The 27,926-nt window shown below is 33.6% G+C and overlaps 1 protein-coding gene across 1 annotated transcript in view; it reads right to left on the reverse strand.

The window, feature by feature from the left end:
* Positions 1-26,763, reverse strand: part of LOC111004289 (protein O-mannosyl-transferase TMTC1-like) — a 111,993-nt gene extending 85,230 nt beyond the window's left edge. The window contains exon 1 of the mRNA XM_045632140.1: positions 26,696-26,763. The gene's annotated coding sequence lies outside the window, so the exon portion shown is untranslated. The remainder of the gene's footprint in view (positions 1-26,695) is intronic.
* Between the last annotated feature and the right edge of the window lie 1,163 nt (positions 26,764-27,926).

Here is a 27,926-nt window from a genome sequence, read left to right on the forward strand (position 1 = left end):
AGTCTCCGCATTCAGCAGCGTTCGTTAAATAATTGGCATCATTGTATTTATGCGTACAAATAAATGAAACTTGATCAATTCAATTGTGATTTCCATTTACCTCCTTCTCTATATCCATACAAAATATCTATCTAACTATCTAACAAATAAAATTAAAATGTTCTTTTGAAAAATGCAACCATTCCATCAGTATATTCTTATGACGTTGTCACGTTCAACTATCGTCAGTAAACCGACTTTACAGACAACCGATTTTTTTTTTATTAAAGGGGCAAACAGGCAGGATCTTCACATGAAATTAAGCGATATGGACACTCTCAATGTCAAAGTGATCACATTTACTATAGTGTATGGAAAGTATTAGACAATCTCTAACATATAACGCGAATCGCTCACCCACCGCAGCCCAAGCCATTCGTTCGAATAACAGATATGGAGCAAAGTTAGAATTGCAAATCTACAAACTCACGGCTCGCTCAGGCGTCAATGATACTCACTTGAAATGTTACTTTTCTATTTCCAGCAATGGATCGCTTGCTACGTGGTAAGTACTATGTAGGTGATGTAGTATATAAATACTAGCTGACCCGGCAAATGTTGTTTTGCCATGTATATTATTTGTAGGAAACATTTTTTTAGGTCAATAAAAATAATTATCTACTATAAGTGTTCATAAGAATGCTTTATGTAGGGTAATAAATTAATGTTTAATAATGTAGAGAATATATTTTAAATTACAATTCTTGCTAGTTATCTAAATATCAAAAATAAAGAATAAAATATATCAAACTGAATTGAGGAAAAAAAGAAATTATTAAAAATAAAAATCACGATTGTAAAATATCAATCAACCCCGATTGTAGGTAAAGGGTTGAAAATTCAGGGTTATATGTATTTACTAATGCTGTATCATAAAAAAAAAATATTTTTTTTAATTTAAAATTTAAAAAAAAATGTAGCGATGGATTACCTTAACATTTAGGAGGATGATAAATAGATGTTGTCCGATTCTCAGACCTACCCAATATGCACACAAAATTTCATGAGAATCGGGAAAGCCGTTTCGGAGGAGTTTAACCACAAACACCGCGACACGAGAATTTTATATATAAGAAATCGACGTTATGCTCTATTGAACAGAATCCATAGCGAAGTATAAGTAGTCATTTAACATTTGTGGTCATGTTGAACTTGGAAGGGAGTAAATATAATAATTCGTAGTTCGTAATTTTTTTTATAGAACAGGTTGCAATCGAGTTTATCGTAAGTACGTTGCATCGGCTTTTTAATAATTGCTACGCTCTTTTCTTCAAGACCCAAACTCAAATTATAAAAATATTCATGTTGCGATTCTTCGTTTTTGTTTATTATATTTGTCTTTAAACTTACGATTACATTTACGTATTATAATATTTATATCATAAATACGTAAGTAGTAATTTTTTTTATAGAACAGGGGGCAAACGGGCAGGAGGCTCACCTGATGTTAAGTAATACCGCCGCCCATGGACACTCTCAATACCATAATAATATGACTCGACATATATATTGTACAAAGAGTTATTAAAAATCGATGTGAAAATAAACAGATACAAACTTCTTTGAAAAGAAACGTAACGGATGTGTATTTGCTTAATTTGTTTATATTAGCTTTTGTAAGTTCCAAACTTGTAACTTTTTGCCTGGAGTACTATCCGTCGGGCAATGGCAGCTTCGTTAAACATTTCCGGGAAACTCGTTTCCTTCGTCCGCTGTTAAATCCTTATCTGAACTTTGAAAATCGAAATACATAAATCAATCAAAGATTAAATCAACGTCCAGAGATGGTTTTAAGCGCAAGGTCACGCGACAATTTAATCCGAAAATTTATTGCGATTTCAGTAAGAGGTTTCTACCTCGTCTTTTCATAAACAGTTTGTAGAGGGTTTCAGGCCATGTCAAACAGCGATTCATTTGACAAGTAAATTAATGACATTTCTCTAAAAAGAGATTCTTTGACTTTGAATACTCCCTTGGGGCTTTTGAAACGAATAAATTAAGAACTAAATAATATAATTACTTTGCTAAGATAAATATTATTGAATATATCATAATTTGAGTATTATTAATGTTATATATTTCCTTTTTCTTTCTAACGGCAAAGTCGGCCAGCAAACAAATCACTTAGTTCTAATTTTAAATTGTTTTAATAATTACAGGTAATGTAAAAGATTGTTTCTTTTTCTGACGCTCAAAGCGGCCAGTATTCGAATCTCTTTAGTATTAGTTTCGAGTTTTTATATTTTTTATAGAAATAGCCATAGATAAAATTGTGACCAAGTTTCGAATTACAAACCTTTAAAGTCCAACTAATAGGTGCTTTATGTGGCTATTAAGATGGTCTGGCGCAGTAACATCGGCTCGGAATGTTCTCGACGACCCAAACGACCAATTGAGATATCGTATCTATATCGAATTCAGAATAAGGCCGTAACATTTCTACCACATTTTGGCAATTTGGTAAATTAATATCAATCTAATATGAGCACGTATGGGCATGATTAGTGGTTTATTTCACTATTATTGGATGTTCGTAATAACGGCGCGATTTTCCGTACCATAATATTGACATAACGAATTATTATTAAGGAAGATTATTTGACTTCACTAAATATAATATTTTTAGTTGCGTTAGCGTTGCAATTCACAATGAATGCAAAAATGATAATAGGATATTACATATATTTAATAAGAATAGATTTACCTATTTTAGAGGGTTTAATGTAGGTAATATGATATTTTTTGTAATCTTCCTCTGTGCATCAATAGCATTAAAACATTAATATTTTGAGTGAAATCTTGTTGAATATGTTAATTCTATTTCTGTATGAAATTATTCCATTAACAGTTTTGTGCTTAGTGAATAATTAAAGCCTTTTTATCAGTGCTTTTAATGTTTTATCATAACAACCAAATATTTTATATAATGTGACCATTTTATAAGTTGAAATATACACAAAACAATATATCTTTAGTATTTATTTAATAAATAATAAGTGTACTGTTAGAGATCTATCGTAAGCGATAAGGTCGTGAGTTGCCACCTTTTCATTTAATTAAGTCAATTGTATTATATTTCTGTATTCAACGAAGTGTTAATTAATAATAATTTGTTGCGGCACAGAAGGTTCGTTGGAAATCGGAAGTGTAGCCGGTGTAGGCAAACCTGGCGTCGTACAGTCGTCAAATGAGCCATAAATAATAGGCTGAAGACCAAACGCTATGGAGACTCACTGTGGTCCCCCTATAGGGGCTTTAGGAACATTTAGTCACAAAGTAACACCTTATTATATATTATACTATTATATATACTATATACCACTACCATTATCATATCTTTTAATTAGTTTTTTTTTATTTTTTTTAATGTAAAATTATAAGCATTTATTGTATTTTTTTGACGTTCATAAGTATACATTATGTTACCTACATGAATAAATGATATTTGAATTTGAAAATAACATGTGCCGTCAAAAAACTTTTGAGAATTCTCTCTAAGCCGCCCTTAAACATCATTAATATATAGCCATAAAACGGACCTTCCGTTTTATGAGTATATATTAAAATAATTACAGAAATCTAAGAAAAATGATAGGCGTGTAGCTCGTGTATACAGGCTTAATTTACAAGGCACATAATTTGTGACAAACCACTAAGCATCAGAAAGTTTGGGCCAAGTTCGGTCGCAAATGGCGCGTGAACATCGCTTAAACGATGACGTATGAATGCCCTTCCATAGATAATTTGACGATATCGTTTATATTGCATCTACTAATCGACTAAATAAAAATTCGCAATATCAAAACACTAAGAAAACAAATGTGTAATTAATAAGGTCACAGATAAAGGAATATATTTTTGTTATAGAACAGGGGGCAAACGGGCAGGAGGCTCACCTGATGTTAAGTGATACCGCCAATCACTCTCACTCTCAATGCCAGAGGGCTCGCGAGTGCGTTGCCGGCATCTTAAGAATTGGTACGCTCTATTCGAGCCTAAGTCGAATTGGTTCAAAAAGTCATACACAAAAGTCTTTCGACAACCAACGCATTCTAAGTTTTCTTGGTCATGTAACACGCAGAGATCCAGAAAGTTTAGTAAAACCTATCGCGTCTGCCAGACTTGAGGGTACCAGAGGAAAATTCCCTACTCACTGGACCGATCAAGTAAAGGCCCTAGGTGCAGAGGCTTGCCGAAGACAGAGGAGAGTGGAGGAAGTTGTGCGGCGCTACTAACATGACCTTCAGATATGAAGAGTGTGACTGAACAGTAATATTCAAATAATATAAATTAAAAAAAAAACTAGAATCGCTACAACCTTGGCCTAGACACCAACTTGTGTTTTCTTAATTCTACTAGGTTTCTTCCTCTGCCTGACACACAACCTTGTTAATTTTGGACATGATGGTTTCCTTGCGATGTTTTGCCCGTATGGCTGACGTATTCAATGTCCGGCTGTACAACAATAGCTTCTAGGACATGTGCTCGATAAATAAGCGAAGGAAATCAACTTGTCTTAAGTAGAATCGACGTCATCTATGCTTAACAAAAGTCGTTTAATATTAGAAAGATGAAAACTTTGGATTCTGGTTTAGAGTGCATAATTTTTTTCATGTTTCTTTTTTTATTATTGTAACTTTTACTCTTTAATATTAGTTTTATCTCAATTACTATAATATGTCTTATTTAGTGTTGTAATTGTGCTGTATTTATGTATAATTATTTCAATTTAATAATTTTTCAATCTTTATAACGCTACGATTAAATCAATGTTACAATGTTACAAGAACTCTACTGGGTTACGCAAAAATCATGTATGAAAAATTTGCGACAATTATCAAAGTACCACGCATTTTATTACAGAAATCGCAAGCTATTAGAATTCTTGCAATTTTTAATTATCCAATAAATACAGTTAAGATTAATACAAAAAGGACATCATTAGGAGAAAATATTTCCGCCCGATGAGGAATGTTCGGAACGCCCACTTGATATTGATCGCTACGTGTATTACATTCTTTGAGATTATCTTTCCCTTTACAACTCTTTGTAGGTTCATTATCCCAAGTAAATATCTTTACAGACGTAAATATTTAACAAATTTCATTTATTCAAAGTATTTTTGGCTAATTCAAGACATGAATTTAAATACAATTTTGAATTTACAAACTTTTAATAAATATAAAACATTGGGCCTTTTTTCCATCTATATGTTTTTTTATTTATTTATTTATTTATTTTCCATTAAATTTTCCTATCTTTACAGTTAAAACTAATGCGATAGAAATCCATTATACTACCCACACCAACTAACCTACATACAAACATTAAAAAATTAAACTAAAATTCCTAAACCTTATAACTAACAATATAGCAAGCAACTCTTGTGAACTCAGCCAGCGTACAACCAAATAGGTCCACCTCAATGGAAATTTTGTTAATGATCTGTATTGCTCGCGTGAGTGGCGCTTTGCTAACCAAGTTGGAATGTGCGCGCGGTACATCCAAAAGCTTGGACGTAAGCCTCAGGTTTCTACTTGGTACCCGTAGACCCAGTCTCTCCATTATATCCGGATTATGCACCCGACCCGTAAGTATTTTAAATATATAAACGGTCACAGCTACCTCTCTTCTGAGGCGTAGCTGGTCATACCCCACCATACCCAGAACAAACAGGGTCGGGTACATAAGCGGATACAAGGGATACACTCCATACAGTCTCTTGTAGAGGTAGCGAGTGAATTTATTTTGTACTCGCTCTAACATGAGACTGTATTTAGCCTCATATGGGGCCCACACCATTGCGTTGCACTCCAAGTGACTTCTCACTAGCGCGTTGTACAAGATTTTGATCGCACCGATGTTTTCAAGGCCACAAGCTGTTCTTAATACGAACCCCAGATTTCTGTACGCCTTTTTGCATACCATCTCTACATGTCGCGCGAAACCAAGATTCGTATCAAAATAAACTCCCAAATCCTTGACCTCTGAGACTTGCGCCAAGGTTAGCCCACTAATGGTATAATTGTACCGAGTGATTAACCGTGCCCTTGAAAAAGATATCACTTTACATTTTGCCAAATTAAACTCCAATCTATTTCTCCTGCTCCAGTTAACCACTCGATCAATGTCTTCCTGCAGCCGAATGCAGTCATCTATACTCTCTATAGGCATGTACAGTTTGAGATCATCAGCGAAGAGCAAGCACTTTGCATTCTTGACAACTTTCGGTAGGTCATTCAGCATTATCAGAAATTCTAACGGTCCCAAATTGCTGCCTTGTGTCACGCCTGATCTCGTAAAGTAGGCCTCTGACCTACACCCCGCGTAATCCACGTATTGCGTTCGATCTTCCATAGAACTGGCCATAAAGTTTAATAAGTGTGGAGTGAATCCTATATGTGCAAACTTCTGCAAAAGCACGTCATTATCGACCAGGTCGAACGCTTTTTTGATATCAAAATAAGCAGCGTCTACCTGTTTTCCACTGTCCACAGCTGGGCTAATATTAGCCATATAATTCAAGAGGTTACTAGTGGTACTCCTCATAGGCCGAAACCCGTGTTGCGCTTCCGATAGTTGGGAACTCACTTGATTAAATATGCATTTTTGAAGTGCCGCTTCCAATACTTTCGCCGGACATGACAAAATAGCTATCGGTCTATGCTGTTCTACTTTATCATGGCATCTTACTTTAGGAATTGGGATCACCCGACTGGTTTTCCAACATGTGGGAAATGTTGCTGCTTTGAGACATAGGTTATAAATGTGGAGCAGTGGTTCAGCAAGTACAACGGCACAATCTCGTAATATATAAGGCGGTATACCATCCGGGCCAGCTGCCTTTTTTGGTTTAAGTAGCTTAAGTGCCTCCTGTACATCGCTCAATTGTAAGCTCCCAACATGAACTCGTGCAGCCCCGTTTGAACAACCCGCTGCCGCAACAGCTGCGCTGACGTCAAGCTTTGGCTTTTGTGTAGCATAAACAGAGCTAAAATACTTGGCAAATGCTCTAACACTATCATCAGGGGGTAACACCTCTCCGTTCTCAATAATACCCGATGGTTCTCTGTTGACTCTGTTACCATTAATAAACCTCCAGAATGACTTGGGATCTTCAATGATATTTGATTCAACAGACTTAGTATAATTTTCAAGAGCCAATGCAATTAATTTCTTAACTTCAGCTCTGCACCGGCTAAACTTTTCGTAATCTCCTGGGGATTTAGTAACTTTGTATCTCTTATGCAGCGTGGCTTTTTGTTTAATTCTTTTCATGACTTCCCTTGTATACCATTTTGGATATAAATACCTTGAGCATCGTAGGTTCCTGGATTTTTTTGGCACACATTCCTCAAGTACAGAGTTCAACTTATAATAGAAGCAATTGAGACTCTGATTTAAATCTGACGAGTACACATCAGACCAATCCACTTCTCTAACCTTGGAATACAACGAACTAAAATCGGCTTTCTTGAAATTCCATTGTAACAAGCGCTCGTGTGTTATAGCCGGGTCATTCCTTGACAGAACTGACGCAACGCGTGGGCACACACACACAAGAAGCGGAGGATGCTGGACGTCTACAGATACCAAAGGTTCATCCGTCTCGCACACCCCAACACTTTGCATTCCTTTACCTTTGCTTAATACCAAATCTAATAAACGACCATTAACATTCCCTATATTATTACACTGACTGAATTCACAATAGTTACTAAAGTAATTCCGAAAATAAGTATTTACATTATTTGAGCAAGAATATAAATTAAAGTCACCAATTACTAATACATCATCATACTTGCAACAAAATTCTTCAATTGTTTTGAGTAATAAAAAGTATTCTTCATCATGCGTATTTGGAGGAGTATAAACAATACATAACAGAAACATAAATCTATTTTTCAAATAGACAGTTGCACAAACTATTTCGAAGGGGCGAGATTCAATTTGCAAATCAGAGGGTAAAATTATGTGACGCAGTTCCAGGCGCGGGGAAGCCACAAGACATACGCCACCATGCTTGCGCCCATCCGCGCGATCACATCGCAATACCGTATATCCAGGAGGGACTAACTCAGCGTCAGCTATAGATTCATTACATCCCGTTTCTGTAACTGCAAACAAATCTACAGAGATAGATGAGACACTCATATAAAATTCCTTTAACTTGGTTCTAAGACCCCTCACATTTTGGTAACATATCTTAATATGTCTACTTCCATCCTTTTGGTTTGTTAGATGACCTCCGAAACCACACCCAGTCACAATATTCAACATTTATCGGCCAATTATCCGGTTTACATAATAACTCATATTCACATTCTGGTACCCCAATAATGAATGATGCGTAATCCTTTTCTTTTTTATGATTAATTTTTTCGACTCTTATAGACACCTCCTTGCCATATATTACATTCTTGACATACTTCTCTAGACACTCCACACTTGTATCTTTGTTTAAGCGCCACACATGCAGAAACTTTTTCCGCTCAGCTCCACAGATCTCCACTACATCACTTCTACCTCCTTTTTTTACTTCACAACTGGGATATTTTCCACGTTGATATTTTCCAACTCTTTCCTTTATCTTATCTCCACTGTTCTCCTTTTCAACATGGGTTTCCAATTCTTGCTCTTTATTTATTTCTGCTACATCTTCAGGTACCTTATTTGTGAAAGCACTTTGCTTCAACTTATTGTTTTTTATTTGGTTCGGGTTCTGTTTAGCAGCGTTCGCAAACGATACCACCGGCGAAGTACTTATCTCACATAGTGTTCCGACTATCGGGCTCTTGTCCAAAGAACAGCTTTTAAGGGAATTTACATTTTGTTTCAATTCGCGGACCTGTAGTGTATTCACTTCTAAGGTCTTCTCCTGAATGATACTTTTACGCAATTCTTTTAATTCTCTTTCAGACTTGTCAAATCTTTCCTGAAGTGCCTTATATTGCTTTCCTTGCTCTTCAAAACGACTATTCATTTCCTGACGGAATTCCTGCACCTCTTTTAGCAAAATACTATGGTACTTTTGGATTAAAGCTTCAATTATTCGTTGACTTGCCTTATTTGGTGACATAGGATCCTGACTCGCCTCACTTATATACCGATCGCCTTTTGAGACCTTGCACAAACAGTCTGGACATTTCCAAATATCTTTCTCGTGCTGATTCATTAAAACCAATTTTTCTTTGCTAACTTTGATGCATTCAATATGAAAGCTTTTATTACAATGTACTCTGCAACACTTTAAATATAAAAAATTAACTATCTTCTTGTGGCATTTGTTGCAATCCATTAATCCAATTCTTGTTTTATCAGGAAGAAAAAAAAAAACTAAAAAACTATATTTTACCCGGCGACTGGAATTGAACTCAGATCGTCAAAGACGTATCTCTTCAGTATGCGTAACGCCGGCGCTGCCACACGACCAATGTTTAAGAATTTGAATTACTTGTATATTATTCTTTTAACGTATGACGTGTGAAAATAATGATTGTTTGCTTTACTTGCTGCAGGTTACGGACGCACTTTTTTTCACAACGAGTCCACATAAAAGTTCCAAGTGTCTTACATAGAATTTCTTACTTATATGTCACTTGCAACACACTTTTCTAGTTCACTCACTTTTAGTTCTTTTGTCAAATACGAAGAATGAATTTAAAAATTAAAATGTAAATTTTCCTGTTAAATCCACTTTCGAGGATGCAAATATCTTTCACTGTGGTATCTGTTTCACTGTTAAAGGTTATTATTTACGTTTTAATCCGTATCTTCAATAATTACTATTTTTAAATGATTTATTTTTGAGGAGTGGAAGTTGACGTTGCGCCTACCCACAAAACTATGTATTTTTACTAGACCGACTTTGCAGTTAATGACACACTACACACTTCAGACACACTGAAGGTTGGTTATCCAGCCAAACAAATGCAGAAATTTCTCAGCTTCATGGTGCAATTATGCAGTGTTGCCCAAGAGGCTTCAGCGTGTGGTTATCGTTTCTGAGGTCGCAAGTTCTATTCGCGACTGTGCACTGATGGATTTTTTATTTATATGCGCCACTTACTCTTACGATACGGCATGCCTCATACCGCTGGTTACTTTCTTGCCTAATAAAAAAAAACTAATCACGAACCTGATCTTTAGCCCCGACATATGAAAACTTACAGCGCCATTTGTTTTTTTTATAGAACAGTGAGCAAACGGGCAAGAGGTTCACCTGATGTTAAGTGATACTGCCACCCATGACACTCTCAATGCCAGAGGGCTCGCTAGTTTGTTGCCGGCCTTTTAAGAATTGGTACGCTCTTTTCTTGAAGAACCCTAAGTAGAATCAGGGTGCAATTGGAAGATAGGTTTATATAGTCTAAAATGCATTAGTTTTCGACGGTAAAGTTTTATATTCTAACATCAGTATAAATATTCAATATAAAAGATCGTGTAACTAGTGCTATCCAAAAAGCTTACTGAAGAGCCAAATAGTGACATTAACACACGACATAGAAGCCTATAAGCTAGATATAGAAAGAACAAATGATAATAATGAGCTCCTAAACCAAACAGGAGCAAAGTTAACGAACAACAAACTCATATTACTAAAACATAGCGAAAATTCGTGTAATGCCTTATTTAGGAGAGCATCAGTCAAGCGAGGTCTCTCGGGGAGAGAGTTATTAAGAGTAAAGCTCCTCATAAATACAACTTACAAAATTAAAGCTTGTCCAAGAGCAATATCAGAATAATGTTGCCATTATAAAGGACGCGGTAAAAATTTCAATGCTTTACCGTCGCCGCGCCGCATAGTAATCGAATAGAGAATTTATGATGCGCCGATACTTTTAGAGGTATACTTTGTGTAACCATTATTCTTCATATACATTATGTGATAAACTGCAGTATTCATGTATAATTTTATAAAGCTTACAAAGAGTACGCGTAACTTCAAAGTATTAAATAAAAAATAACATAATAATCTTTGTTTTACATATATTATTTATAGACATAGCGCGACAAATGACGCATATAATTCATTTTTTTTATATAGAACAGGGGGCAAACGGGCAGGAAGCTCATCTGATGTTAAGCGATACCGCCGCCCATGGACACTCTCAATGACAGAGGGCTCGCGAGTTAATGATGAGCCAAAAAGAGACATCACATTAAACCGACAATTAAATCTATAAGCTATATATAATTCTTGTTAATGCTTTTAAAGACATTATTTTATTCTTACTATCCTTTATTGCTTAATATCAAGACAGTTACTTTTATAACACGCTAACCAGAAGCCCGACCAACTGAAAGACAAAAGAAGAAGACCTTCATGACAAATTGGTTTTTATCTTTATATATATTATGTAGCACTTTTTTAATTTGTATTATTGCTCAAACAAAGAGTACAAAATCACTAAGAGACCTAACCTAGCATATGCTTGGTTCTTGTTTTTAGTTTCGTTTTAAGCTAATGTACAGTAAAAGTGTACCTAATATGTACAGTTAATCATGTCTACACTGTCTAAACATATGACAACAAATTAAACATACTAAGAAAATTATATTGTATAAATACAAAACAAATTCGGAGATAATACAAATAGTCCATTTATGTTATAAACATTCTCCGCATTGTGACCCCAATCCATCAAGCAAAAAGTTATTTTCGACAGACCGCTAAATGTCTGAAGAAAAGCGTATATTATTCTCATATTTTTTAAATAAACGAAGTACATTTCTCTTTATTGTTATTTTTCTACGAGACATATTAAATACAATTTGTATGTTGTGTGTTTTTTGTTAAGTTATATTTTTATTAAGAAATACATATACCAAGAAACTTATCTCTCCAGCGAGGATGGTAGTATGGTCGTAAGATATTCGAATTTCGCAAGGTTTTGGTACTAGTTGGAACTAGTTAGAACTTAGTAGAAATAAAATTAAAATTATATGGGTGTATGCGAAATGATGAACAAAAGTTTTGTATAACGTAGAGAAAATATGATTTTTGTACCAAATGAATCTTAAAATATTGTTTAATTATTTATCTTAAACAAGCTGAAGACTATTTTTTACGAACTCGGTATTTTCACTATACCAAGTTTATTACCATGAAAGGAAAGGCTATTATAACTGAAAAAAGCTTCTTAAATTATTCAAAACATGTTCAGAAACTTGTCTGTATCTACCGCGGGATCCCACACAGCTGTGGGTGCTTGCATGCATGCATGTATTAAAAAAATTGTTACGCCATGGCTATCACACTATTTAATCACCTTCCTAGATGTTATAGATGTAAACCTGCCGTATAATGCTTTCAAGGGGAAGGTAATTCATTTTTTAAGGCTTGGTGCTTTAGATAATAACTTATGACAACAATTTTAAATAACTTAACTGCCCTTATGACATCTTGACAATTAATATGATATTCGTATGCCTACGTTTTTTTTATACGGCTGACTGTGTAGTTTTCTTTTATAAATCTACATAACACTATCCTTTGTTAGCACTACAGAGTAGTTTTAATTAAAGATTTGTCACTCACATCTAAAATAATCCGTTACAAGTGTAACAGAGGGGCGCGTGTGTGAGACCGCCATCACTCTGGGAGATTGATGTCGAGCTCCGCGTTACTGAACGACCCATCGGCTTATTGAGTCGGGTATGGATGGGCTACTTGTACCTTTATAGGCTTCAAACTGTTTTATTAAATAAGAAATGCGATTATATACGCACTGTTGGTGGTATGCAAAGACTGGACTAGAACTTGGATGTAGCCTCCTACTATAATTTATATTATAAATGACATTCTATCTTTTATTATATTCTGAATAAAAAATATTACAAATTCATTTTTTTTAAGTTTTTACAAGTTATTTGCTTAACAATGCGGATTAGGTACCTAATAAATGCTTAACAACGATTTTTAAATTGATCAGACCATATAACGAATCATTACTTTAAGAACTACAAAACAATATTATTTAATTTTTAAAGTAATGATTGGTAATGATTAAGATAATATGGGCTGATGACAATAAGACAAGAAGTCTGATAAATTATAAATCTGGTCACAATCATTATTTTGACCTTGAGGTAAGTTTCAAAATTAAATCAACGTAAAAAAATGTTTATGAACATTGCATGACTGTTAGAAAACAAATATCTACTTAAAATATAGTCTTAATTACTTTAAAACATGGTCTGAGCATTTTAAAACAACATTCGAAGCACAGACGAGCATACAAAACCGGAAACCGATCAAATATCGCACAATGGAATCATTGCGTTATTAATGAGTTAACGCCCGTCATTAATTATAACCAGCGTGTATTGTTGGTGTATCGTCTGATAGTTCCGCCCCTTTCTAATTAATTCGATCAATTCAATGAAAACAATTGAAGAATTGGTTAAACATTCATGTCAGAGTCTTCTTAACCAAACTTCACATCAGGTCGTTAAGTGGCACCTGAAGAATATAGACTAGACAGAATAAGGCTTCGCTGTTACCTGACCCCATCCAAAAGTTTATAATATTATTTGTACGATTCTATTTAATTTATTTGGATTATATTGATTATGAAATATGAGTGTAAAGAGCGAAGTGTTAGCATTCTATCCGTCGCCAAAAATGGATTGTCTTTGTAGGGTTTGGTTATTGGAATGCAGATAGGAGTTCGATCGAATGTCACGGTCTGATCTCAGCTTGTTTTCAATCTGAGATTGTGGATTATTTATTGGGTACGGGCGTATGTCTAACTACTGATCATAATCGTAAATTGTTGTAACCTAAAAATAAAGAGAGCAAAAATGTTTTTCTCAATAAATTTTAAAATAGAATTTTATTTGAAAAATATATAAACCTATGTATATACACTTTTGTATCTTTGACAAATAAAATAGGATGATAATTACAAAAACATGTGCTATATTTAGAAAATAAAATGAGAACTCTTCGGCGTCATTGATTTTATTTTTCTACAAGAGCATGCTTAAGACGAAGTATCTAGGATTAAGACCAGTTTTGAACAATATCTAGGAACCAGGTACTCGATAATTTATAACGCAGGTCGATAGCCTCCTGTCCTGATTTGAAGAGCTCTCCTAAGTCAGGCTTTGTTAGAAGAGCTCTGCTTATATTGTTCTAAACTTTGTTCCTGCTCCTTCGTAGAGATTGTTTAACACTAGGCACAATCTTGTAAACGGCCTTTTTGCGAACATACATTTTATATAATCCTACTATAGCTTACCTGGATATTATATGTTATAAAACACAAATTAACGTTACACGTACCAGTCAAATGGCATGACAAAGATTACCTACACTGTATTCAAGATGAAAACTTTCTTAGTAATAAATCTTTTATCTAATAAATAAACTACAGCACAGAAACAAAAGCATTAATATTTATTATTTAAGTTTTTAGGAAGATTCAAATAAAATTAGCATTTAGTATTTATTTATTTTACAAATGCATTATGATCAAACAAATCAAATACAAACTCTATATGAAATAAATGTACTTCGTTTTGTACACGTATAATTTGTGATTGACAACACATAAATTAAATGTACTTAACTATGTAAAAAATTATCTTCTAAAAATTCTACTTTTTTTTCTTCATGTGACCTTGTTCTTATTTACACTATTTACATATGTTTTATTGCTTTGTTTTGTCCCATTCTTTTTTCTACATGTCTTATGTATTTTTGTACTGCATGTACTTGCCTTATCTAATTAATTTTGATTTTCTCACATTGGCCTGAAAGAGATCGCTCAAAAGCGATAAGGCCACCAGTGGCCCTAATTTTCAATTAGGTATTTATGTCTACTATATCATATTTCAGTATGCAACGAAGTTTTAAGAAATAAATAAATAACGTTGAAGATAGTGAAAGGTAAATTTAAAGTTTCCATATCAATTAGAATAATTATAACTAAACGTTTCTATTCCCATAGAAAAGTTTAACGTCACAGTGAAGCCACTTGATTCTAGTAAAGTATTTTAAACACGCCTGGCATCGTAACATAATACTTGTAATACCATTTGTGTACGCAAAGTGTAACGCTTCTATACCAGCTACTGTATTGCGATTATTTAATGACACAATTGATTGTAGGTTAACATTTCGGTGAAACGACAATTATATTAAAGGCGTAGAAATGTGTCTGTCATTTTAGCGCCTCTTGCTTACAAGACATAGCGTACACAAGTTATGTAGGAATTAATAATTCCTATATAAAATTATGTAACAGCGTATACAACATCTTCTATACTTATTAAATCTTAATATATATATTTCTTGTGTGCGTGTGTATGTGACTGAACTCCTCCTAAACGACTGGACCGATTTAGACGAAATTTTTTGTGTGTGTTCAAGGGGATCTGGGAATGGTTTAGATTCACAATTTGGTCCGCTGGACAATGTTTTTTTTAATTAATTTTCAATTTATTCGTTGTTGTTGATTTTGGAATGTTTTACATTGGATCCGACAGACGGCGCTACCATCGCAGTGTCAAATTTTAAATAATATTCGAATTTTAATTTTAGTCTGTCCCGAAATTTAAAAAAAGTTTTGTTATCATTGTGTTATATCGTGTGTGACCATGTGCTGGATCGTTAGATATTGTCATAACATTTGAATAATAATTTTCATCAAAATGGCTTATTAAAAATTGAAATTTTGAAATTAAAGACGTGTAGACAGGATAACGTCTGTCGGATCCGCTAGTACTATATATTTTCGTGAACGCCGAACGGAAATGCTCTATCGCTTACTCAAACGCCGTGCTGGGCTTTGTATCGTCACACTGGCATAAATAAGATTTTAAAGAAAGTGCTTTGATTTTATTACGTTTCAAGTATATTGGAAAACAAATTTTCATCTAGCTAAGGTATATTTCATTTTAACATTGTCTATTGAGCGTATACTCAAAATGAATAATTGCTAGGTAATGCAATGCAAACATGGTAGGTAATGTAAACAAGGGTAGTGGCCGACTGACAAAGGTTTCCGGAAAGTGTAATCAGTGCACCATCATTGTACTATTTTAAAATAGATTGGATATTTTCTGCAAATCTCAAAATACGCGCGCATCACCTTATTAAACTGCTAGTGTGTTTATATTCATAATAATAATAATGCAATTAAACACTGAAAGATTTTTTCAGTTTATAATTTAATGGGATTTAAGATGAAAAGAGCAGTGTTGGCCTAGTGGCTTCAGCGTACGACTCTATTACCTGAGGTCATAGGTTCGATCCCCGGCTGTGCACCAATGAACTTTCTTTCTATGTGCTCGAACGGTGAAGGAAAAACATCGTGAAGAAACCGACATGTCTTTGACTCAAAAAGTCGATGACGTATGTCAAGCACTGGAGGCTGATCTACATGCCTATTAGATTTAAAAATGATCATGTAACTGATTCAGAAATCTGAGGCCAAGACCTTAAGAGTTTGTAGCGCCACTGATTTATTTATTTTATAAGACTATGAGAGTACGCAGAGGAATTGATCGCCAGCAGCTAAGTTTTATCATCGAACGTCAAGGCATGAGAAATACCATCCTTAATACCTCGACGTCGTTCCGCGGACCACCACTATGTATAACCAGCTACCAACTGAAGTAACCGAAATGTACCAATTACTACAAGGTTAGCAACTGTAGCCTTCTGGCAACTATAGTGTCCATGGGCGGCATTACTAAACAGCGGGTGAGCCTTTTACCCGCTTGCCTCCGGTTATATAAAATAAGCATAATACATAACAACTTCACTTGTTGTTACACAACATTTTTTATCTCCTAGTTATTCCAATTATTCGTTGAAACTCGGTTAATGAGAGATTTCTAGTCAGAGCTCGTGCCTACTTTACATGATTTAGACTTTAAGCTGGGTAGAATATTTTCTAGTTTTACCTAATTAGAATATGTTACGTTAAGTAGAACTAAGTAGAACTTGGGAGTTACATAATAATTAGCCGCTTTGGAAAAGACTTAATGCTATTTAAAAAACGGGTGATAAGTTGCAGTCCTTTGGGAATTTAAATACCTAATTAAAACTAACAATTGTAGTGTAGAATGTATAATTGATTATACTTAATATGGTATTTATACTAACACATTGTCGTTTAAAAAATCAAAAAAACAACGACACGCAATACTCTCAACTCGTCGAGCGAGTTTGCTTATCTTGCCGAAGCCGCGTACATATTATTTGAAGAAATCTATTAGGTATCAGGGTGTGCAATTATTTAATCAATTACCATCTCAAATTCGCAATATTGGAGTGTTTGACAAATTCAAAAAGGCAGTAAAGATGCATGTTAGAATGAACATAGTTGACTAAAATTGTGACGGCTAATGGCGACGTGTATCTCGCTCGTATACATATATACACATTAATATTAAGTTTCTCATGTAAATAAAATATTTCTGTTTTTGTAATGAGAAATAAAGTTCTTTAAACGTTAAACATAGTTGCGTTTAGCAATAATTTACAATAAATAAAAATGAAGAACCCAAGAATTTATCTAAGGTTTTGCTACTTTATTTGCGTCTCTCGTCATCCATTAGATGCAGTGTTAGCGTGGTCTGATTCTTCGCACTGTGCGTTCGAATCCAGACTTTACGCAAAGTGTGCAACTTTGTAGGGTTTACCCTTTGGTTGGGAAGCTGTTGAAATCGAACAACATACATACGTCTTTTGCTAACTTAGTTGTGAGTCAGAATCTTATTCTTAGACCCAGTCTGACCCATTAAATACAACAATGGCATACTTGCAGTTACTTGGTACTCGGCCTAGTTACATACCTCTTACAAACCTTACCTGTTACATACCTTTATCTATTTATATGATGAATAAAACAATTATTCAGAGTATCAATAATACACATAACGGCCTCACAGCGCTCCTTACATATGTCATAATATAAATTCATGCGAAACGAGGCGAGTTTTATCTGCTATGATAGTGGGTAAAACAACTTGCTTTTACGACCTCGTATGTATTAGGGAAATCTTGCTTTATCTTTTATAAAACTTGAGATGAATTTTACGAATCATCTATTATATAATGGGTAGAAACTTGTGGTAAGTAATCTCAAAAACTACTCAACAGTGGGGATATTTAAAGATAACATTTAGGATTATTTTATTTTATTGGAATAAAAATGAAAAAACTTAAATTGAAAAGAAAACTTTATTTTTAAAACAGAGCAAAAATAATGTTCGATTAGTTAGAGACTGATTTTAATACGAAGGATAAGATTCCGATTGGAAGTATTATATTTCAAATTTCAGCAACTTTCTTATAATTTGACTATGTGGCTTTAGTTTTCTTTTATTAAATCAAATTAAATAAAATCAATCAAATCAAAATTCGTTTACAAGATTCGCGAAAGAGCAAAACTACGTCATCCGTTCGTAAACCTACCAGGAGGCCTTGTTCTGAGAAGAACGGGCAAGAAACTCAGTAAGTTTTACCCTCACTCTACATTACAATATCAAATAATATTCACACATAGCGACGTTTCAAGTGTTTTTCTGTCAACAACTGTTATCCCTCTTATTATGGGTCCATATAACCATCATCTTTTGCTAAACACGTTAACTCGGAATGAGATTTAAAAAAGTACATAAACCATTTAACATAAATATGCTTTTCTCTGCTATCTGTGATATCGAGATTTAGAGAACTGACATACATTTGCAATGTCAGTTTTCTCGCGTGAAATTTCATATCTCCAGTGGAATCAATTACTCAGTAACTTCGTGTGATTGGCCCGGGCCGCTGTTTGTACTAAAATCGCTTACAACTTTCGAGATAACTGACCAAAGCGATTCTAATTTGACTTGTTATAACGCTATTAGCTTTAAGGATATACTAAATGTAATATTTACGTTAACTTTCCATTCATGTTCATTTATTCATGAGTTCTAAGTTAATACTTAAAACTCAAAATAGGATTTCTTTTAATCATGCGTTTGTCATTTTTTAAAGCACGAGTTGCTACAAAAAATCTACATTGCATAATGATTGTATTCAATCTGAAAGACTGTTAATATTTCATTTGGATCCATTAAATTCTCTCGATAGGAAGAATTATAACCTGGAGAATATCTCAAAAAATCTAATCGAAGAACACCAATAATAAATGGATAATTGATTAAAATTATGTTTAAATAATTATAAGTTTACAATAATACATAACTTCAATCCATTAAAAAGTGTTTTTCTTTAAATGTGTAAAAGTTATGTTAGTAAAAGACAATACTATTTGATAGATAGTTGTTAATATTTCGTAAACGAATAGTTAGTAACCAATAAATAACACGTAACAAAAGATCTTTAATATAGTTAAATAAAAATAATTTTGGATATCAATTAAATAATTCGATCATATGAATATTTGCTCAGTTGTGTAGAGAATAATAAAAATATGATTCATTATTTGAAAGCGCAAACAATAACTGTAATTTTCCTATAAATTAATATTTATTTTTCCATAATTTGATTAGCCTGGGCTTCTGCGCCTGTGTGCTTGCTTTAATGTGTATATAAAATTTAATAACAATAAAAAAATCCTCATAATGTATATTTTAGTAGATAGTAGTATGTACTATAGTTAAACCAAAGACTAGCGAAACATTACAACCTTATAACTTACATAAATCTTTTAACTTAGTTTAAAAATATTCGCATATTAGCAAACATTATTTCTTCCCCCGCATTTTTCCTTACCAAAGAACTAAGTGGATCAATTGTGCGACTTCCATGTCTATATCCGCAATTGACATTCAATTGCAATTCTACCGCATTTACCGTGGAGAGTGTTCAGAGGGGTTGTTCAGGATAATACCTGCAGGTACCTCCATCATCGGACGTCAAAGCACATCAAAAATTATACGAAATAATACCCGTATTACTTCATCCCCCATCCTTTCACGATTGAGCATTTTCTGAGGTAGTTCTTGCCGCGTAGCACCATTATGTGAAACCAGCTACCCATGGAACAGTCTTCGAACCAATTCAACTTAGGGTTCTTCAATAAAATAGAGTACCAGTTCTTTTAAATCCTGGCAACGCACTGCTAGTTTGACCCTCGTTATAATTAGAAAAAATTAACTGCTCGTACGGCGAACGCAAAGATCACTTAAACGGCAGATATATTATCTCTTGTAATCTTTGAGGGCCTCTTTCAAAATGTATGGATAATAGTACGAAATAGCTATGCAACACATAATTTATTCGTAAGAGAAAAGTTCCAAATAAGACACTTCGCGTTTCATGACAAATAGCGCTATCGTCGTGAAACGCAAAAATACTGTTTATCCTACCAATAAGTAATAGCTTATTTGGAACTTATCCGGACGTTGTGAAACATACCCTAAACGTCGTAAACTATTTTCCAGACATCTATTTTTTAATTAATTATGGCCCATATATAGACAGAATACAGACATATGTAAAAAAACAATTTATTGCATGCTACAAGTTTTGTTTTTATATCGCTATTTTTCGTTTGTATGGATTGGATTGGATTTTGGACGGAATTATATTTAATTAAATTCATAGTGGCCTATAGCATTTTCTGTTTTGACAATTTACCTAGCAATGTAACAAATCCTAGAACTACAAACAATCTCATTTGAACAAATTATATCCGATTTCATGAACAACGTTGTTGTAATATAAATTGAAATTCTTCGTACAACTCGCAAGATTCGGGGGCATATTTCTAGCTTGGAATGCGGGTTCGTGTAATAAACTTTCTCAGTCACCACTCATCAATTTAGCTGTAAGGCGGAGTATATATTATATCTACATTGTTCTACGATGTACATTAAGAAGAGAAGGCAAAGGCAGATAATCCTGTCATAATAAGTTACTATCGTTAATAAGCGCAATATTATTATTATTCAATTTTCACAAAAAATTAAAAGCTATAAAATATAAATTTAGGGGTGACCACCCTTTACATTAAGGGGGATGAAAAGTAGATGTTGTAAGATTCGCGGAACTGACCGATATACACACAAAATTTCACGAAAATCGGTCGAGCCATTTCGGAGGAGTTTCATTACAAACACCATGACACGATATATTAGATATATAAAATTCTCGTACAAGGAATAACTGTTATATTTTTAGCTCTCATGAACGTGAACAAGATTTTACAAAAAAAAAAATATAAAACTCTCTCTAAACAAGTTGTGGTGGTAAAAGGCTATTATTACTCGTAATTTGTCGCCAAACGTAAGAAGCCATAAAATAATTAAAAAGGTAATTTTCTTAAGTCCTACCTTCAATTTGCATTAACTAACCTTATACAACATATTCTGTAAATGTGTGTGTCATTACACACATTTACAGAATATTGTTTGGGTGAAGCCTTGACCCTCTGAGAATTTGCTTTATATTTTATATACTATAAACGTTACTTTTATAGGTTGTCGTTTAATGTAAATTGTGAATAAAATATTATAATGTTTTCTACCAACATTACAGAATCCCTCTTTGATTTTTATATTTTGTCTAAGTGTTTTATCCTCTACTTAATATTTACCTCACTTACTTCATCTTACATGTTCTCAGAGACTCATTTACAAGACTGAAACCTTTGCTTTTTATAATTGAATATTTTTATATGTAAAATGCTTTATATTAAAAACCTTAACCTAATCTGATCAATCGTGACCTGATTCATTCTTGTATTCCCTTTTTTGTATTGCGTATTAGTTTTTAGTTAGTTATTAATATTCTATTCTTTTCTCTAGATTTAGGTTCTATATATAAATATTTTTTTAGGGTTTCTTACTAGGGTTGCCTGGAAGAGATTACTTATTAGCGATAAGGCAGCCCGTTGCATCCCTTGTAACTTTTATGTATTGTGTTATTTGTGTTTCTTTTATCTGTATTATAACTGCAACGATGAGTAAATAAAGAACTTTTTTTTCAAATATATCATCAATCATCTGAATCGCTAGTCAATAACCATATTGAACGCACAATAACAGAAATGCATAATTCAAAGGAAAATACGAATACAAAACTTCTCAAGTATTCCAAACCCATGAACATACAAACGGAGATAACGGACCATGATTTCCGAACTTGGAAACTATTTAAGCTAGTGACCTCAAAATCCAATGTTCTAAAGCCCTTTTCGAAATGAAAAACAGGTTTGTGAGGTGATCGTCAGATGTGGGCTTATCGGCAACTCCGGACTCGCATATTTTATTCATGAAGGCTTCGGTTATACGATACCATGATCAAAGATTTAAAACTATTATGAACAACGACATACAGGTGCGATTCGTCTTAAAATGTTTAGTAGGTAACGCCTAAACCCAATAATTAATCCACAATCTCATATTGAAAATAATCTGAGATCAGACCGAGACAGTCGATCGATCTCCTATCTGAATCCCTATAAACAAACCCTAACCCCAATAGCTTTTTAAATATTTAAAAACTGGTGTAAGTTAAAATCTTAAGATAAGCTATTGGCACATTTGAACTGTCATTTTCATACAAAGGTCTATTCCACATACACCGATCCTAACTACCGTGCATAGCTTGTATCGACATATGGCTATTCATAATCCGTCGATTGGTTATTAGCACACTTTTATCAATATTTGGATTCAGCTTTCTATCTCAGTTGGTCAAAAATTGATTGAGATAGGTTGTTGGCTTTGGGCGTAAGACCACATTTCATTTATTTATGTCGATATTCTATGTGTTGACGTCGATAGTAAGATTGCATCTGTAAATGTACAAACATGATTACTAATAAAAAAAAACAAATCAGTGATGCTGCAACATCTTTGGTCTGGGCCTCAGATTTCAGAATCTGTTTCATGGTCATCTTTGAATCTAATAGGCAAGTTAAAATCGTTAAATCAAAAAACTTCACAAAACGTCCGATGTTTTCTCTGACGTTAACAATTGTTTTCAAATACAAAATTTTAGTTTTGTATGTCGTATATCGGTATGTTTTGTGTATGACGGTAATTTTATATTTATATATAAAATATACATTTTGACATTTTCATGAAAACATGTATCGTGACTAAATTAAAGATTAAATGAAAATTTCGAATAATTATAATTATGATAGCGAGCTCACGTTGAAGGATTTTAAGAGGTTGTTAAAAATTACAAGTGTTGTTTATACATTTCAGCTTTCATAATTCATTTTTGTTTATTTATTCTGTTAATACACGATAAAATAAGTCAAGTGATTATCGTTATACTACTACAACAACACATCAACATCGACATCGACAACCGAATCAAAGTTATCATAATAATAGCCATTTATTTCCAGATACTTTTAGGCCTCCTGCAAATCCCGCCATTTCTGTGTCGGCTGTGCTACTTTCTACCTTGTCTTTTGCTGTTTTCATAGTTTGGTATATCCACTTAATAAATTGTCTTCCTGTGTTTCATTTATGTACCTTTAGCATTAGTTTAGCATTTTTTTGAAGCACTTTTCTATTCCTCTTGCCTTGTATACCACCTATTTCCCCTTAACTTTATATCTATTCTTTTTGTAACATTTAATACGCATTATTTTCTTCCCGATCATACATCGTTCCATCCATCTATGATACACCTGTAGCTTTCTATGCTACGCTTTAGTGGGCGCCCAAGTTTAAGCTACATTTGTACATGTGTAGTACAGGCAGTATTGAACAGCTATTGAAGTTAAACTTCTTTAGGCGCATAAAGGTAATATTTTTACGGAATTGTTTTTGTCGATATTTGATTCTGTAAATGTAGCGAAGTGTAAATAAGTAAATAGTATTTTAAATAAAATGCTTTTTAGCATTCAAGTAAATGTGCCTAAAATAATACAATATGTACTTTCTATATTTCGGTAAACTGTTATTTATTTATAGCTTGTCCTTCGACAAAAGCCTCCTCTATATATTTCCTATAGAAACATTTTCTAGCGGGTCGAAAACACATTGAACTAAGTATTAAATTCTTCGAGAGTCGTTTTGAGAAATACAAACACCAGTAACAAATATAAATGAAAGCAGTATTTGTAAAATGGAGAAAAAACTTTATTCAAATAGAGAATTCCTGCTTACATAAGTGTACCTCTGTGAAAAGATTTTAATGAAAAACAAACATATGAACTCATGTGTGAATTGAACGCGTGGACAGCTACGCAAAGCAAATTATGTTGCGGCAACATACCCGAATGTGACATTCCAACAAATGGCTTACCGGCTCCGAATTAAGAGTAGAATTTCGTGTCACAGCTATTCATTTACGGCCGCTTTCTATACTCGATATATACTCTAAAATTATTTTCAATTCAGATTATTTGCGAGCGATCAAGAATCTGTATTTCAACATGACCATCCCTAATTTGAAATCCTTGTAATAAAAAGATCGTTGTCCCACATGTGGTTTGTTTTACGAGTTGCCCTTATTTGTGTGGAACTATATTACTAATTTTAAGAATATCTCACAAAGACGCACTCAATTACGGATTGTTCAGGTAAATTATAAAATTCACAAAACACATTGTTTCTACGATATAGAATGAAAAGGCAAAATACTTATGATCGGACAATCATTTAATTAATCGATAATCTACAAAAAAAGAGCGCACCAATTCTTAAAGGCCGGCGATGCACTCACGAGCCCTCTGGAATTGAAAGTGTCCATGGGCGGCGGTATCACTTAACATCAGGTGAGCATTTGCTCCCTGTTCTTTAAAAGAACCTAAATATTTTGGCCTTAAGTTAAGTTGAGGGCATCTAAGTAAAATACTATAAATGAACAAATGTAAATTTTAATATGCATTTTTTCTTAATACCAATTTTTTTATTTACATTTCTGAAATCATAAAACTCCACCATCACTTTTGCAACGAATAAAGTGATTGTTTAAAATCTTTAAAAGTTGTATTGTATTTATGATTTCTTAAAGGGTATTAAACAATAGAAAAAATCATAGATTACAATGCTCACAATGACCTAAGAAAGGTTAAGTTTTACAAAGAAGTTTGCTGACATTTGCCTAAAAGTCACTTTCCTTTTGTTGAACCGTTTTAATTTCATTGTGTTTATGCTCCCTCTGAAATATCTTCAACATTACTCTAATAACGTTTGTTGTTACTTGTTAGACAGAATGTATATAATGGCGGTCGGTCTTTAAATAATAGAATATTTAAGGTAGATAACATTTTCATATGAATACAAAGACTTCATAAATAAGTTACGACATCATGATCCCACGCCTGCTACTCAGCAAGTTTAAAATAATATTATCCAAGAAAGTTAGCTAAAAAAGCATCTCATAAATAGGATCAGTGGCAAAGTTCAGAAATACAAGGATTAAACTCGACAACGTGAACCACCAAGTCTTGCTTCATCCGGGCAATCACTTCAAACATTGTAATCGGATTGTCGCTCCCGCATTAAATGTTTAAGCACTTGTGAATTATTTAACTGTTCCGGCCGTTTAGCGAAATGCCCGTATTTCCTGTTACAATACAACTTATTGAGCGCCAAATTGAATTCGGTTAAACATTCCAGAATTTTTCGATAAATAAATATTATTTACCTGAACAATTCTCTTTAAAAATGAAATTGACTAGTTAATTGGGTATTGGAATAAAGGAATAAAGTTCTCAATTATTTTTAATCAAGATTATTTATTTTGACTATAGATTGCACTACAACCTTAGTGTTTCGATTTCCAGCTATGTAACAAGGTAAATTGTTAAAAAAAAAATATAAGACGGTTCCAGGACTTCAATACAAACATACTTACAGATATCTCATACAAAAAACATAATGTGTATTTCATTAGTTAATATATGGTCTATGTCTAAAAAAAGCTACATTGTCTGCCTCTTTTCACAATAAATCCGGAAACTACTTAACGGATTACATGCGGTTTAGACAAATCTATTAAGCTTAACACGAATCCCCATTTATTCTTTTTCGATTTCGAATGACAGGAAAAATTACTGTGAGGTAAATCTTTATTTTCTTTTCTGTTTATCTATTGAAGGAACTAAGTACTTATACTCCAAGCCAGAAATTTAAGAAAAGTTATTTAATTGTATTGTGTATATTTTTATGTTTTCCGCTATAAGGAATCACAGAAATATTTGATTGTCAACATAAAAACACAGCTCCCGCCCACGGCCCGCCCAACGACTTTACGACATCTCGTAAAACAATCGACGTTACATTTAGTTTAGCAATCTTTACAGCCTATTTTCCTTTAACATTTTCACTATAAGGTTCTTGAGACCCATATAGTATATGGTTTATGTTATGTGACAAACAAGTATATACAGCATCTTACATAGCGTTGGACATGTCAAAGGTTTAGAATATATTCGGTATCTTATCTGAATCATAGGCATATATACTAGTAACAACTCATTGACTTATGTTTATTGTTATATAAAATAACTGTCCGCCATAAGTACAAATAATTTAAATGTACTTGACGTGAATGATAATATTCTTTAACAATTTCCAAAGACGCGACAAAATTTTGGTTTAAACCATAAAAACAAACTTTAATCAACATATACAAACCCATTCTTAGAATTAACAAAGTTTAAAATATTAGAACTACAATATTATCGCTAATGACTAGGTTCGCAATACTCACCTACGGAAAAAGTCCACTAAACACGTCACGCACAGTACGAAAGGCGCGCGGCACAGAGGCGACTCTCGCCCGCGTTTGGAGTCCTACTGCAGAATATCCTTAGTTTCATCCCGCATCAGAGGTTTAAGCAACGCGCATGCGCTACTTCAAATGGGATTGTCAGCTGACGGGTGCCACTTAAGGTCACTGTGTCAGTATCTGTGATAAGGAAAAGGGATATCTTGTGTAATTTCGTTTTATGTTTTACCCTTATTTTAACAATATTTTTTGTAGCGAGATTTATTGTCTGCCTCAGTTTTTAATTTCTTTATATGAACAAAACATATGATTTTGAACTTACGAGAAATTCAGTTAATAAGCATTTATAACTGAAAATTCACTTTAAAAGCGATTTAGTTTAATAATGTTTTGGGTTTACCCGACTACTACAACAAGAACCAATATGTTAAACGGGGGTACAACCTGCCTCAGATGTCTGTAACTATTTCGACCTCCAACAATTCAAAATTTGAGCGTACTCCTCCCTTAAAGGCCGGCAACGCATCCACTCAAAATGGGTGTCTATGGGCTGCGACGACTGCCTTTTTGAACGTCCCGCAGGTTCTTTTAACCCCCTTATATAAAGTAATTATATAAGGGGGTTAAACGAACTATTATATAAAGTAAAAATAAATAAAATAGATACCTGACAAACACCGTCGACTTTTTGGTTTAATTCACCATACAAGCATACAAGCGGGTATTTAACGCACACATAGAAAGAAAAGTCCATGGGTGGAAGGGGTCCGACCTTCGAGCCACTAGTCAAACACTACTCACTCGAGTACTTATTAATATATTATATGCGAATATAAACGCTTTATTAACATTATTTACATAACTGGGCTTTTCGAGTGCATTTGTGGACTGTGGACAATAAGAAACTAAAAATATTGTCTCGCTAACCATGATGCGCATAAGAGTTATATTTAATTGCAGTTTATTAACAAAAGGATTTGATATATCGTGATTATGTTTTTAACAATTAATCAGATTTGTATTCATTTCTCGCTTTCTCTCAATGTGGTGAAGACTTCATCTAGCCCTTAGTTATGGTAGTGATCTTGCCCACACCATAACCTTGAACCTTTGGTGTTAACTGTAGCTTCTGCTTTTCCTCGGTCTCTTGGTGCAGACATCCCGTACTTATATATTCACTATTTACGTCTATAGGGCTTAGGATGATAGGGTT

Source organism: Pieris rapae, chromosome 18 (assembly GCF_905147795.1).
Source record: "Pieris rapae chromosome 18, ilPieRapa1.1, whole genome shotgun sequence".
NCBI lineage: Eukaryota > Metazoa > Arthropoda > Insecta > Lepidoptera > Pieridae > Pieris > Pieris rapae.